Source organism: Cricetulus griseus, chromosome 8, assembly GCF_003668045.3.
Source record: "Cricetulus griseus strain 17A/GY chromosome 8, alternate assembly CriGri-PICRH-1.0, whole genome shotgun sequence".
Lineage (NCBI taxonomy): Eukaryota > Metazoa > Chordata > Mammalia > Rodentia > Cricetidae > Cricetulus > Cricetulus griseus.
Window position 1 is genome coordinate 51,069,321 of NC_048601.1, and position 16,156 is coordinate 51,085,476.

The 16,156-nt window shown below is 44.4% G+C and overlaps 1 pseudogene; it reads right to left on the reverse strand.

Annotated features, from left to right (window-relative positions):
• Window positions 1-2,536: 2,536 nt before the first annotated feature.
• LOC100767801 lies at window positions 2,537-3,282 on the reverse strand (annotated as a pseudogene).
• Between the last annotated feature and the right edge of the window lie 12,874 nt (window positions 3,283-16,156).

Sequence of the window (16,156 nt, forward strand, 5' to 3'; positions counted from 1 at the left end):
CAGGTCCTCATGCTATTATTAGTTTACAAAATTATAGAGATGATTTCAAAGACAACTGGCGATAGGAGAGGCGTCCTTGGGCTCCTATTCATAGTACAGAAAAAAATTCCATTGTCCTCTGGGGTCTTCTGAGAGGAGGCTAGAGGAAGGAGGAGAACAAGGAGGGAAGACGAGAATGAAAGTGAGAAACTACAGAGAGAGCTGGGCCATACCCTGCTTAGCAGCCCATGTGGCACAGAGTTTGAATTTTTAAGATTTTGCTTTTATATTTATTTATTGTGGTGTTAGGAACGGAACCCACGGCTTTGTATGTTCTAGGCAGGTGCTATACCATTGAACCACAGGTTTGGCTACCACCTTGCGTTTTGACCGTCGTGATTTTAGTATGTTCCAGAGGGTTTGTGAGGGGTTTGTGAGGAATGGAAATTCTCATGGCTACCAAATCAGAAACCATTGGTGAGCCTCAGTGACCTGCAGGGTTTCCAGGGCTTCTGGTCAGGCCTGTACAGAAGAATCGTCTAGAAGCTGAAGGATCCATAAATGTTGGGACTCTGCTTTCCATCTCCAAGACATCTTTATTTGGGGATCAGCTCCTTTAGATCTTGGACAGTTCCCAGGGTGAGCCAAGGGCTACAGAAGCTCTACTGCCTTCAGAAGACAACAGCCCCGTGAAGTAGGCAATGCCCCAGGTCCCGGGAGCCGGCAACGGCAGCTGGTATTAAGATGTATCACACAACAGGGACGGGTATAGATGGCTTTAAGCATATTTTGGTGAAAAATTCAACGTATCTTTTAGATTGATGGTGCAGGAAGTGGCACTTAAGTTCAACATCAGAGGGAAGATTAAATAAATGCTGTCTCATGCTTGTGGGTAGCCAGCCAGCACCTAGACACCTTGGGACCGTGGCTATTAAGACCATATGAGAATAGGGACCAAAGCAGTCCACCCTCTCTCTCTCTCTCTCTCTCTCTCTCTCTCTCTCTCTCTCTCTCTCTCTCTCTCTCTCTCTCTCTCTCTCTCTCTCTCTCTCTCTCTGCCAGCAGAAGGCTGTGGCGACTGTAACAATATTAGAACAATCCAAGTTCCTCCTGAGGCTTCAAGGTCCCAGTCTCTCTTCCTTCCTCCCTCCCCCCCACCTCTTTCTCCCTTTTGCCACTCCTTTCTGCTCAGTATCAAAGGATGCAAGTGGGGGAATGACCAGCAGGGGGCAAGCAAGACTCAGAAATATGCTTGCAGGCAGCAAGGCAGGTCTTGCCTTTTGCTGTTTACCAGGTGGAAAAGGATTCGCTGGGAAATCAGAATCCCGTGTAGTGCAGCATCTACATGTTAGATATTGTGCAAGTGCATTGGGTGTTTCTCATCTAATCCTCCTTAGGTGCCCTCACATTACACATACTCAGAGTTAGAAGTGACTCGGCCAAGCAGAGGCACAACAGGACTTGTGCTCTAGTCTGTATCACCCTCAAAGTTTGTCAGCAGCAAATGCAGGCTCCTCAGTAGCTCCTGGCCAGTGGTAGTGCTTTGTTACTCTTGGAGAGATAGCTATGGAAGGCAGCTTATTAAGCTAGCTTCATCACCAGCTCATTAAGCAAAAGCTGTGGAGTCAGGCTCCCTTGGCTTTTACCAAACACTTGCTGTGTGATAGTGAGTTACTTAGCCTTTCTGAAATTCCCACACAGCTAAAAGGAGGTCACATATGAAGTAGTAAGCCTGTGGTGAGATGACCCTGTGGAAGTAACTGAGACCCTTTCTTAGACCAAAAGGGAAGACTCAATAAAAAGCTACTTTTCTGACCTAAGTGATTTCACAGTAGGCAGACAACAATTTGGAGAACCCTAGGACTGTGTTTTCCCCAAGCACCTTCCATATGTAGAGAATATTCCATGTGTGCTGTGCAATAGACAAGTCCTAGCAATGTGTGACTCCAGAGCACTTGGTACATAGGCTGTGAGACTGAAGAACTGAATTTAAAATTTCAAACGCAATGAATTTAACTCTCAATCACCACGTTCAGCTAGTGACCATGCTGTTAATAGTGCAGGTCTAAAATATACATAAGTTCAAAAATCTACATATACCCGAGAATTCCTTGGGTGTGAAATAAACTGTGCTCACTATTTGTAACCTGGTTTACAACAAGGGTTCGATGCGGTTGAGTTTGAAAGAAAGAAATACAGAAAGAAGGGCAAACTATAAGCAGTGTTAACATTTTGTGCTTGGCAGGTTTTGTGAATGGTGGGTAGGTTTTCCTTAGGAACCCCCACCCCCCAGTTGAGCTCAGCACCTGTAGGGGGTCTAAATGTTGTGGGTAGTTATATCTGTTCCCCCACAAGTAGAGTTCTTTAACTATTTCTCCACCTTGTATTTGGTGAGACAAATCCAATCCACAGTGTGTGTTCAGTGCAAATTCCTGACTAAACAAATCTTCCTGTCTGAAGGCCTCACTTCAGTTTTCTTTTACATTCTTTTTTCTTTCTTTCTGTTTTGAAGATAAGTTTGTATTTATGTACAGAAAATTTAGCAGTGAGTGTACATTTAACCCAGTTTAGTAGCCTTTGCCTTTGCCTTTTCCAGCTTGGCAATTCCAGCCACAGATTAGGACCCAGGACATTGCCTCCCCAGTGGCGGAGGATCTCATCATATCTGTCGTTGTAATTGGTCCTAATAGCTCCCACCAGTTTAGCCAGAGCACCCTTGTCTTCCGAGTTAACCTGTTTGAAGGCAACAGTGGTACATGTTTTCCTGTGGACCAGTCGTCCCAGCCTGGCTTTTCCCTTAATGATGTAGTAGGGGACCCCCATCTTCCGACACAGGGCAGGCAGGAAGACTACCAGCTCAATGGGGTCTATATCGTGGGCGATTACCACCAGCTGAGCCTTCCTGTTCTCCACCAAGGTGGTGACTGTATTGACTACTGCTCGAAGAATGGGTGGCCTCTTAGTTGGGACATCCTCCTTTGCCAGCAGCCTTCTTTTCAGCAAGGGCCAATAGCCTTTGCTTCTTCTCCTGCTTTGTCTCTGGCCTGTACTTGTGGGCAAGCTTGAGCAGCTGGGTAGCTGTTTTCGGGTCCAGGGCCTGGGTGAACTGGTTAATGGCAAGAGGAACTTTAAGCCGCTTATAGAAGATGGCCCTTTGCCCTTGCAGCCGAATGTATCAGGTCCATTTGACCAAGCGAAGCGTGTGAGATCTCGTTTGGGCTGAATGTCCTGCCCAATGCCGAAGTTCTTAGGCCTTTTCTCAAACAAAGGGTTCACCACCTTGTTGGCCTCCTGTTTTTTCATGACGGGGGGGGGTGAGGGGAGGGGGGACACCTTCTTCCCCTTGGCCTTCTTTCCCTTGGACATCTTGCTCGGCTGGAGAAGAGAGAGAAAGAGAGCTGCTTTTACATTCTTATAGACAGACAGTATCACAGAAAATCCTTAAACATTTCAAGTGTGAATAATAAAATAATTGGGACCCCCTGCACAGTGCAGTTCTCAAGTTCAGAATTGTATTTGAACTTTGCCTGTAAGCAGTGGCCATTGGTGGCATCTGCAAGAGTCTACTGACAGAAAACCACCCTACAAAGGCCAGTTTGCCCTGGGGACATTGTTATTCATGTCTCCCTGAGGGACACTCCTCTGCCACTCCCAGGGTCAGCTTGCCTCCAGGTGTATAAGGAAGCCCAAATTAACAGGCACAATGTTTCCAGCATATTCTGGAATGTGGGCAGTTATTCTTGCAGACAGACACCCTGAGCTGCTAGTGTGCCCCTCATCTGACCCTGGCCCAATTACTACACAGCCACTGTCTTCCAGAGGCATTCTTGCTGTTTGCTGACCACGTCCTGCTTTCCTGAGTGACCAGATAGAACTTGTGTCATTCCTCACCTCCCCGGGGACTTGCATTCTCTGTGGGTGCCCTGGCTACCAGGCACAGTCCTAATCAGTAACTAGAGCAAGATTGATGGCTCTGGTGGTGAGCAGCCAAGGAAGGGAGCTGTTTTGGCTTCCTGTGTTTTGTTTCTTTGTGTTGCTTTGCTCTTCCTGGTTGTACAAAAGTGGAGAACCCTCTGCCCTAATGACCTGTCTTTCTGTCTTTTAAGACCTTTTCTTGACACAGCCAGCACTTTGCCACTAAAGTCCTTTTGAACTACATAGGACCCGGAAGAAAATAGAGTGCTTGCCTGACTGACTCCACCTTGTAGTAGAAGCAAAGTCATCTATGGACTGACTGCTCCCTGCTCCCTTCACCTTAGTGTGGCCTTCTCAGCCCCCAAATTCTGTGTCCTCTTCCCTAAAATTGTAGCAACCAAGCAGCTATGACATGTCCATAAGTGTGTATAACTGCTGTCAATGAGATAAACCAGGACACAGGAACCTTCTGTTAGGCTTAGCTGGCTCCTTCTTAAAATGACCTCGTGGCTGGGTGGGTTTTCATGTTATTTTACTGCTCCTTAAGAACAGGCCCATCGCCTTTGTAGCCTTTATGAACTGGTCTGCTTCAAGCTCATCTCAGGGAGAGGAGAAAGGTGCTACCTTCCTATTCTGGCCTTGGTATCTTAGAATTTTCCATTCCAGATTCCCTCCTCTGCCCATGGTGACTGATCATTGATCTTAGCCCTTTACTGTTGAATTGGGCTCAGCCAAAGCAGAGTCAGGGGGATTGGGGGAGAATAGCAAGAGGGTATGGAGTCCTTGATCCTTACCATTGAGATTCCCCTCAGCCAGGCAGTGTCCACAGACTAAGATCTCTGCTGCTTCCAGACTGTTCCTGCCTCACTTCTCTCACAGGTGAGAACCACCACTTCCTTCTCTTGTTCCTCACCCTTGGAGAATGCAGAGTCCTCTGCTGCCTCTGCCCCCGAATGTTTGCTTCTCCTATTAACCTAAGCTTCTGCTGTCTACCTCCAGTTAGCCTAACGAGTGGCTCATCTGGCTTTCTGGGGTCCCTCATTGATAGGCCTTGATTTGGTGTATTGATATATTCTGCCCTTGCTGTATTTCTGTTCTTGGTTGTCCCATGACCCTTCCTGTTGACACGTTCTTTTCCTATTTGGGGTTGAGATATTTGCTGAATCTTCCGCCATCATGAATGTCTCAGTTCTAGTCTCTTTACATAAAACATCTACCTGTGCTGTTTCCCCTGCTTTTTGTGTCCTGTCCTTTGTTCTGTCTTCTCTGCTACCCTTCCTCCTGGCCAGCTGTACATATAAACACTGGAGTTGGACTGCCTTGGCTCAAGTCCAAGGTCATCTACCTACTGACGTTGTGATATAGACTCCTGTAGTTAAATTTTCACACCTGACAGATAGGGCAACATCTCATGACACCATATTTACCTTCCAGTGTCTTAACTCAGGTTGCTCAAAACTCACTTTCTTGCCTTTCTGCCTGACCTCTGACCTCCCCTTTCTGTCCACATTACCCACGGTCCAGAAGCAACCCTGTAAAGTCCTGATCACTAAAGAGATCCTTACCTCCTTCCTAATCCACAAAGAAATCCTTGCATCCCCAATATAGCCAGAGAATAAACTCTTACCTACTTCCTATACTTCAATGTGCTTATCACCCATAGTTACTGGTGGAGGGAAACAGAAGGAAGTTTTAAATCGCATTATTATTTTTAGGATCTCCTATGCCACAGAGGGAAGCATCAAGAGACACGTGGATCTTTTCTTGCTAGATCTGGGCACAGCAAGAGGGAGACTTGACATCAATTCTAGCAGGCGTTAAGAGGGAGGAGAGTATAGCATAGGTGAATACCAAGTGCTTGTGGCTTTGCCCAGGATTCCATCCAGACTGTAGAAGAGTCTCCAGATCACGAGTTACAACAGTTACCTGAACCATTTGGGAAGGTCTATGAGAGTGCTCCAATCCACAGCTCGACCACTGACAGGGTTATGAAGGGCTGACACTGATTTGTTACTTCTAAGCACCTGAGAGTTTTAGGAAAGGGATCAGGAAAGTGGTGTGTGTGTGTGTGTGTGTGTGTGTGTGTGTGTGTGTGTGTGTGTGTGTATGTGTTCACACAAATCACTGACAAAGAGTTGAAGATGCAGTTACAATACACCCACAGCTGAACCAATTTTCCTGATGCTCCATTTATTTTATATTTTTATTTTCTCAACAGTTTCCCAAAATAGCAATCTGTGCACATTTGTCTTCTCATCTAATTTTGCCTTAATAACAGTTGGGAAAACACAGCCAGATGCTTTCTTTAAAGAAAAAAAAGATGTCTTCGTGTTAATATCAATGTAAAAATTAACCCTCAGGTTACAGAAAACTTTCAGTTCAATTAATAATAAAGTCAACAAACTTACCTCTTAGGCTCTGGGACAGCACAATTAAAGTCTAAACCTAGATCTATCCTCAGCAAAGTCAGCTAGCTAATAGTCTTCTCATAATCAGAGCTTTCTGGAGAATCATGCCATAGACATGTTCAACAATTAAATGTTAATCGCCTAAGTAGGAGGTGAAAATACTATACGTTTGGGGTGCATTTTTCCAGACCCTTTAATTGGCATTTTTAAAACATCTATATGTACATGCAGAAAGTAAATAGCATGTGTTTTTCTCCCAGCCCACTTCCCCCTCAATTTCTTACAGTCTTGCTTTCTCTGGCTTTATGAAGATTCCTAAGACCAGAGAGACCAGATGAATGTGTTGTTTATTTTCACTTAGGAGTAGGAGGTTGCCAGAGTCCTTTCTTAGTATGATGTACAATTGAAAATGACATAGTGGGGACCATAAGATGGCCTGGTAAAGTGTCAATGACATGAAGTGGGGACTACAAGACAGCTTGTTAAAGTGTTGCTATACAAGCATGGGAAACTGAGCTGGGGTTCCCAGTGCCAAGGGAGAGAGTGGGCTCCAGAGGCAGAGACAGGAAGAACCTGAGGCTCGCTGGCTGGCTAGTTAGTGTAGCCACATCAGTGAGCTCTAGGTTCAGTGAGATATTCTGCCTCAAAAAATAAAGTGGAGAGTGATTGGTAACTCAGTGTAAGCCTGTGGCACACACACACATGCACATATGTGTACACGCACATACATGGACAGGTACATACACCTATCCTGCCTGCACACTCTCAAGAAAGGGAAATAATGTAATGTGGTAAAAAAAAATAATCACTTCACTTTTACTTGCAGTCTAGTGATGCTTAATAGAAAATTAAGGAAAAATTTCCCACTAAAAAGGTAGCCATAAAGTTGAAGTGAGAAAGATCACATAGTATACACTTTACACACCAAGAAACATGTTCGCAAGAGGAAACAAAGCAGCCGAGAAGACTGAAGGCTTTCTTCAGTCACATAAACCTTAGTAGATAGAGCCTAGTGTTCCTCCCTCATGGCTCCCTTCTTCCTTCCCCCTTCTTTCTTCCCTCCTACTGTACCCCCTCTTTCTTCCCTCCCCTAATTCTGAGAAGTTCACTTGCTACTTACCTAACACATATGGGGGCCTGGGGAGTCTTGTGCTGTTTCACCATCACTCGGCTAAACCTCCTTCCCAGGAAGTTTCAAGCAGCCGGAATGGAAGTTTCCTCTGGTCTCTGGCAGTCCCACTGTGTGTCATTGGCAGAGTCCTCTGTTGATGTACTGGACCCTAGCTAGCACTGTCTCCCTTCTATGTACTTTCAGTGTCTAAAGCAAATTCTGTGGCCACAGCACGTTGACAGGGACTGCGAGATGCCATCCTCCCCCTCCTAAAGAAGGGGAAGACCTGGAGCAGCACCAACAACTAGCATCTTTATTTCGGCTTGCTCTGTGAGGAAAGGTCTCGGTAGGCAGCCCAGGCTGGCCTTCAGCTCATCAGCCCTCTGCCTGAGCCTCCATTGCTGGGGTTACAGGTGTGTGTGTGTGTGTGTGTGTGTGTGTGTGTGTGTGTGTGTGTGTGTGTGACCATTCCCAGTTCTAAAATCTCACCTGAAAAGCAGATCATTTTACCTTTTTCTTTTCTCTGGTATAATAAAAACTTTGGTGTGTATGGAGGGGGAGTATTCAATAGCGATTTTTATTTAACTTGCCCTTTGATCCAAGCCAGACTCTTGCAGTTGTATTCTCCATGGCAAACTCATCTACTCACCCTTATTCATGGACTTTCTGCTTTGAATTTCTTAGTATCCCAAGCTGATGGCTTAATACTGATGGAGGTTGTACTGAAAAGGACCATAGGGGACTTTCATACATCACCCTCACAGGACACTATAGGAGGTTGGTGTAGGGGATGCTGTAGCCATGCCTGCTTAGGGGCTGGCTACAGGTGTGCCTGACCACACCTGTGGCTACAGCATCCCCTACTGGTTGGTGCCTCTATGTGGTTTTCCCACAGGGGGAACCTTGTCTTTAGAGACTATGCATACATGTCCATGGTACTTTGTAGCACATGGCAGAGCTGAGATTAAATTCTATTTGCGTCTCATCTCCAAGGCTTTTCCTCTTGGTTGTACCCTGTACTCAACATCTTTTCAGAACAAGCAAGAAGGAATTAGAGAGGGGAGAGGCAGATTAGACACACCAGGTGGGCTGGCACACTGCCCTCCAGGCAGCAGGAGCTCTATGCACGGTAATGACTAATTGAAATGTGACCTTGGCAAGACACCTGCAACAGTATTTGGCATGTCCTGAAATCTAAATGAGTAGTAGGTATTACTAATTTGCAGGGCCGATTATGTCAACATTTACATCATTCAGATCCTCAGAAAATCAAGCTTCCCTGGTTCTCATTGTGGGATTCAAAGGTACTAGGGGATAATGGTATGTCATAGGCATTTGGCAAATATTTATTTCTTATTAGTGAATATTTTACAGACTGGGGATTATCCTCTCTGTGAATTAGAATTACACTTAATTTTGTTGAGTGTTAGAGGCTGTATTGAGCTAATATCAGTCAATGATTAGTGTTTCCAAAGGTACTAATTCTAGATATGGTTCAAGAGACGAAATTACCAGTAATAGATAAGTGGTCATTTAATTGGCTCACATAATCTGTGCACAGTGTACACTCCTGAGTTGCTATTCTTTTTCCTGTACCCCCATGACTCTTTGGGCCCTTGTGTAAACTCCAGGTCCCCCTCTGGCCAAGTATGGAGCTGGACGCAGTTGCTTCTCTCACCTACTTATTGCAGAGTTCTTCACACCCGTTACCATGTCCATTTCACACTAATCCAGGACACCTCTCATTTACTCTGGGTTGCAGGTCATGTCTGAAGTTCTGATTGCTTCCCAGTGGTCTACGGATGCAGGAATTTTAAGGAGATGCCAAAATGTCTTTCCCAGAATTCACAATGAGTTGGAATGTGTTCAGATTCCCAGGACTTTTCCTTCCTTTCTTACCCCCCCCCACACACACACTTAGGGTAAACCAGATCACATTTTTATAGTCAGGCCTCTGTGACCAACTAATGTGTTTATTCAATTAATTATTATGACTTATTCAGTGAATTTTAATTTTATTTTTAGCATTGACCATATGTCATGTATTGGGGCTATGTCTGGGAGACACTAGAAAATATAGTTGACACTGTATATCATCTTGGAGCCTGGAGTTCCATGGGGATGATAGATGTTTTGCAGAGATGCACAGGGAACAATAAGACTGTGTGTAATACATGCTGTGAAAAAGTTGTCATCACCAGGACGATGAGGGAAATTAACAAAGGGCCAGTGGGTTCAGAGTGTCATGAAAGGGAAAGTCACACTGAAGCTAAGAGTTCACTGCATGGAGAAAAGGGAAGGTGGCCCAGGGAAAAGTGTGTCATGGGGCCTTAGTCAGGAGGAAGAGCCTGATGACCCAGTGGCCACATCCTGGAGGTTTAGTAAACCTGGAGAATAAATCATGCACCAAACTGTCGACTTTCAAAAAACAAGTGCTCCTCTGTTGGAACCAAAATAACTGGCTGGTGGGTGAGAAACCCACGATCAAAACAAATGCCCCAGTTGTCACTGAATTGGAAAGCATTTTATTGACGTCAAGATGTTTAAAAATATGAGTGGCAAGTCTAAAATAGCCCCTTCCTGCTTTTCCCGGATCTGTTCCTTCCTCAGTGATCAGAACTTCAGACCTTCTGAGACCTCATGGAAAGGAAGAGCCAGTGAGCCCTGGTCTACTTTTGGCCTCACTATAACACCTAAAGGCCTGAGGGGCAAGGTTTAGAGGAATACAAGTAGATTTGGAAGCCAGTCCAAAAATGGTCCCTAGAAACATGAGTTGTCTTTGGTTTGTGTTCTGTGCTTGACTATTGTTTTCCTCAACTCGGTACAAATGTATCAGGCATTAACTCCCTGTTAGACATGGCAACAAAAGCCACACGCACCTTCTCACTGAATCTCTGCAGAACTCCATAAGATGAGCAGTTAGACAGAAGGATGTTAAATTGACCAATCTGACAGTTTTATACAGAATGCTCATTACATAAAGTGGAACTAACGATGCTTTTCTCTAGGAGACATAGGTCTTACAAAACTGGTCCCAGCTCATGACTACAGAGATGCTGAGCTGAGATTCCTACCCATTTGTATAAAGGACCAAAGTTATGTTCTTCTGAGAGATGAGTGAAATGAAGAGGAAAAGAGGGAGGTAGGACATAATTGCCATGAAGGTTCTCTCTCTCACACTCATTCTCTCTCTCTCTCCCTCCCTCCCTTCCTCCTTCCCTCCCTCCCTCTCTCCCCTGTCCTTGTTGACCAGTCTGTGCCTAGTGGGTTCAGAGTTGAGGGAAGAGTGAGAAGAGCCAAGGTTGGAAAGGTACCCCATTCCCACCCTTGTCCCACTGAAACCCATCTGCCATTCAGAGGTGATCTTTGGTAAAGTCCTGAGAAGTCTGGACTCATGCAGGCAGACTCAGGTCCTCAACAGTAGTGAGAAAGACTCTTTGTTTGGCTGTATCTGTTCTTCTTCCTGCCTGTTGGTGCAGACCCACATTCCATGGCCCACAGTCCACAACCCACGGCCCACGGCTGATGGTTGGGAAGGGAGGGGTTAGGAAAAGAATATGAGGCACTTCCAAGGCAGTCTCATTGGCCTCCATACCAGTCAGTCTCAAGGCCTGAACAGTGATTCTCCCTTCCCTCTCTCCCTGGGGATGTGCCAAACGCTTTTCCTTTCTTGCACTTGATAATTCTATTAAAAATAGAAGAGTAAGAATAGACAACTTTTCAATCTTGACATTTTCCCCAAACCTACAGCTACCAAGATACATCATGGTGATAGATTGCTTTCTTCTCTAATTTTTTTAATTCTTTAAGAATTTCATATGATGTGTCTTGATCATATTTACCCGCCAACCTCCTTTCATGTTCTCCAAGAACTACCCTCTCCTTTCCCCAATTCCCACTCTCTGACCTGAAAGGAAGGAAGAAAGGAAGGAAGGAAGGAAGGAAGAAAGAAAAAAGGAAGGGGAAACGAAACTTACTTTGAAGTAGACTTTCCTGGTCCTCTGGCCCTTACACCCTTTCTGCCTCTTTCAGCAATGTTCCCTGAGCCTTAGGTGTAGGAGTTGGGTTGTGACTGTATTGGAAGCAGACAACTGATCAGTTGATCATCTGATCCCATGGCCTGTTGATCTCTTCATGCTGACCAGTGGATTTCTTTAATGATCTCTGCTGAAAAGAAGGAAAAAGGCTTTAGTTTAGCCTTCTGAGAATTCTCCACACTGATTTCCAGGGTGGTTGCAATTCCACCAACAGGGAATTAAAATTCTCCCTTTCCATATCTGTGCCAGCATTTGTTGTCAGCTGTTTTCTTGATCTTTGCCATTCTGATTGAAGTAAGATGAAATCTCAGTTGTTTTAATTACATTTCCCTAAGGATATTGGGCAACTCTGAGATATTTCCTGGACATTTTTGTTTCTGTTTTGGAGAATCTCTGTTTAGAACTATAGCCCACTTTTTAATTGGGTTGCCTTTGGGTTACTCTTTGTGTTTTTAGTTCTTTATATATTATGGATATTAATCCTCTCAGGAGTTTTTGGGAGGTGGTTGGTATCTATTCTTTTGACTACTTTAAAAACTGTTGGTTGTAGATATTCTTTGACAATCTGGTAGAATTATGTTGTTAATCCATCTGTGCCTGGGATTTTCTTAGTTGGAAGGCTTTTTTTTTTAATCACTGTTTGGATTTCATTGTTATATGTCTGTTTAAGTTGTCGACCTCTGGGCTTAATTTTGGTGGTTTGGATGAATCTAGAAATCTACCCATTCTGTATTTTCTCACAGTGCAGTGTAGGTTTTTAAAGTATTGCCCTACAATATTCTGACTCTTTTTTGGTGTCTATTTAAAATTTACCTGTTTAGCTCTGATTCTGTTAATTTGGGTCATTTCTTTCTTTTGGTTATCTAGGCAAAGGGTCTGTTGATCTTGTTTATCTTCTCAAAGAATCAGCTCTGAGATTCGTTGACCTTTTGTATTGTTTTCTTTGATTCTATCTCATTAATTTCTTCTCTGGTTTTTAATATTTCTTGCCAACTAAATTTGGGCTTGGTTTGTTCTTGTTTTTCCAAATCTTAGAGATACATTATTAAGTGGTTTATTTGTGCTCCTTCTGAGTTTTTATGTACATGTAGGGCTGTAAGTTTCCTTTGTAGGACTGCTTTTAAAGTGCCCCCAAAATTTTGTTGCAATGAGTTTTCATTTTCACTTAGTTCCAGGAAGTCTTATATTTCTTTCTTAATTTCTTCTTTGACCCACTCAACATTCAGCAATGTGTTGTTTAATCTCCATGAGTTCTTGTTCTTACTAGAGGTTCCTTTGCTTGCTATTGGTTATGCTTTATTGCATTGTGGCCAAATGTTCTTAATGTTTGTTGTTCTTCACTATTCTCCTCAACAGCTCTACAAATAAGAGCTATCATTATTACCCCCTTCACAGAGACTGAGACAAGACTACATACAGCAGAGAATGATCAGGAAAGCCATGACAGGACAGAGAGCTGGTAGACTCTAAGCAAACCTCCTGCCTCCCTGAGGACTTGGAACGCACCGGTTGGTAGCCATGACTGTCTAGATTGAAGAGCCGGATGAAGGGTTAGTTCTGTGGAGTTAGTAGTACTTCAGTCACATAGACTGATATAGTGTGAGACCTTTTTTTCCCCAGGGGAAACACAGAGTTCTTCCCTGGGGAAATGGTCATGGGTGCCATACAAGTGTGTTCCACAATGAGACTATAGAAAAATTTTGTTTTTCTGATTTTAAGACAGAGGATGTTTTTCTCTGCAGTCTGAGGTTGGGCCCCCATTTCAAAGAACTGGGGGGCTATTTGTAAAAGGTTCAGAGGAAGGAAGTTCTAATTAAAAAGGTCCCACTGGGTTCTAGGATCAGAAACACATAGCATTACACATTAGAGAGACTCACAGTCTATAGCTTACTTCAAGTTGGAGGCAGGATAGCCAGAAGTTCATCCCATGGGCAATTAAGGGATAGGTCTTCTCCAACTCCATTTTTTCCATTTGCAAAATGGAGATAAGAAATATCCAGTTTATTGATAGGATTGGATGATTTAGTACAGGGCAAATCTTTGACCTGGTGCTTGGCATATGACTAAGAATACAGTGTGTTCTTAGTACACAGTAATGGCTGTCAGGAATGTTGCTGCTAAAGCTATTCAAATAACAGAGTCCTGGACACTCTTCCTCATAGGCCCCTCTTAATCCTTTGATTTTTTTGCGGGATCACAAGATCAAGGGCTTCTCTTAATATCTCTGATCCTAGACCTCCCTTGGCACTTGCCCAGAACATACGGTTTGAATTGGTGCTAGACAACGTGGCTGCCATCCACATGGATCGCTCCAGTACTTTTCACCCTCTTCTCTCAGATGTTTGGTCAGGAGTGTACCCAACGACACACCGTGGTGTCATTATTCCCTTCACACTGCTTGGCTTCCGAAGGGCAGCCTATTCAAACTCTTATCACCCTTGGCTAGTTCTCCTGGCAGCCTCGCAGGGCTCAACCTCAGAACCCACTTTTCTGCCCTGCCTTCTGTTTGAACTCTGCCAGGGCTCTGTGCACTTGGCACAGTAGACTTGCCTTGCTTCCTGATTGAGACAAGTGGATCCAGTTTCCTCTTTGTAGCAAATGATAGAAACCCGATTGAGGTGAACGTAACAACTATGTGAAGGCAAAGTCAAGAGTAGAAACTAAAGATTCAGACAATGTTATCCAGTCTCTGTCTCTAGCCTCTATTTTTCTTTGTCTTGGCTTTATTTGGGTAGTTTCCCATCAGGTGGCAACAGGGCTACTAGTAAAGGCAGCTTACATTGGCTGGCTGCACGACTGAACTCAGCTGTCACCTTTCCCGTACATTTTCTCTCTGCCTGTGACTTTGCAGTTTTTTGTTTGTTTGTTTGTTTGTTTTTACCAGAAGTAGACTACATTTGGCATCTTACCCATGTTGTAGGGAGCCTAGTTAAGCCAAAGGAAGATAGTTATAAACCACAAGGCACTAGTTCTGAGCCTAGGTCTTAAAGAAATCTCCTGTTTCCATTTGTTGTTTCCTTGTATGTTTGAACATGTTGTGAGCATATTATGCCATGCATAACCTGCTAGTTCAGGAGAAACCAAAGACTGTGAGAGGGGAGCTACCCCACATAACCACAAATATGCACCCAGAAGCAGAGGTGCTCTGGATACTTAGAGAGGTGTGGATGTGATAACAAATACTGTCATATGACACCGAGTTATGGGGAGATATGTTCTGTGTCATTATTAGATCCCAGTTGGTAAATGCGCAAACCATCGGCTCACAACCATGCTCAAAAGAGATTTTCCTGTGGACAGTCCAGTTTCAGATGGGAGGACTTGAACCCACTGCTAAGTGCCCACATAGTAAAGAAAGATGTATCCCGTACAAAACCATAGGGCCGAAAATGAAGAAGGCATCATGGCACTGGTAGTGAAAAACAGAAAGGATGCCATGCAGACAAAATGACTTATTCTCACTCATCATCCCAGATTGGATTGTAGACTATCGAGTCCATGGTAAGCCAGGACTCAGGCATCTCTGAGCTCCATGTGGCTACCTAGGGCAGAAATAAAATCCAGGAGCTTATCACCAGAAGGCCGTGTAGTGAGTCCAGTCCGAATTTGCAGTCAATCCAAACCAGCAAGTCTGTACCTTGACTGTTCTCCCTTGCAAGGTGGGTTTGGCTAGCTATTGGGCTCCACTTGGCAACCCAACATCTTTCCCTGAAGTACAGTTCAACCCAAAGGAGAAAAGTAATGGCTAACTTCTGAGTCCACGCTTGGCCCTGAATTAGCTCTGCTATTTCTTGGTCAGGCCTGGGATTTGAGTGTACACAGGGCCTTTAATCTCCAGTACACTGATATCCCTCTGTGTTTGTTCATTATGATCTGAACCGGAAGTGTAGCAAGTGATAAATGGAACTCTGCCCCCTGCTTCACTGGGTCAGTACGCCTCCTGCTGAAAATGAAGTAAAGCTGAGTGCTACAAAAGCAGTTGTGGCCATGTTTTGCTTTCTTCCTCCAAATTCCATTTTTTATCGCCATCTTTCCCTTGCTTTATTCAGCTTCTGGTGTCTTTAAGGAGTGCTGCTTGGCTCTAAGGTAATGGTAGGCATTATCATTTATTTTACCTTTTTTGTGGGGGTGGGTGGGTGGGATGGGGTGCACATGGACGTTAAAGGTTGACATTTGGTATCCTGCTTGATGACTCTCTATCTTGTTTTTTGAGGCGGGGTCTCTCACTGAATCTGGAGCTCATCAATTCAGATAGCCTGGCGCCAGCAAGCTCCCCAGCACTGGAATCACAAGCACGTGCTGTCATATCTGGCTTTTTACATGGGTGTTGGGGATCTGAACTCAAGTTCTCACGATTGGACAGGGGCCAGTTTATCAGCGGAGACATCTCAGGCCCATCATGGGATGTTTTTGATGGACACTATATTGAAAGAAGGCTACTTTAGGCCTCGTTCTGACCGTATTTATCCCAACGCTACAACGCATCTTGTATTTTCTCTAGGACATTTGTCACACGGAAACATTTACAGTTAATAAAAAGGCTTTACTTTCTTTACTCTCTGGAATCACCCAACACTTTTACCATACACACACACACACACCCCGCCCCGCCCTGCTCTTTTTAAATGCCAAATCTTCCTCTGGAGATGGGAGAAAATGTTGGGAGAAAGCCCAGTGGGGAAAACAGTGGCCAGTGTGTTCCCTCT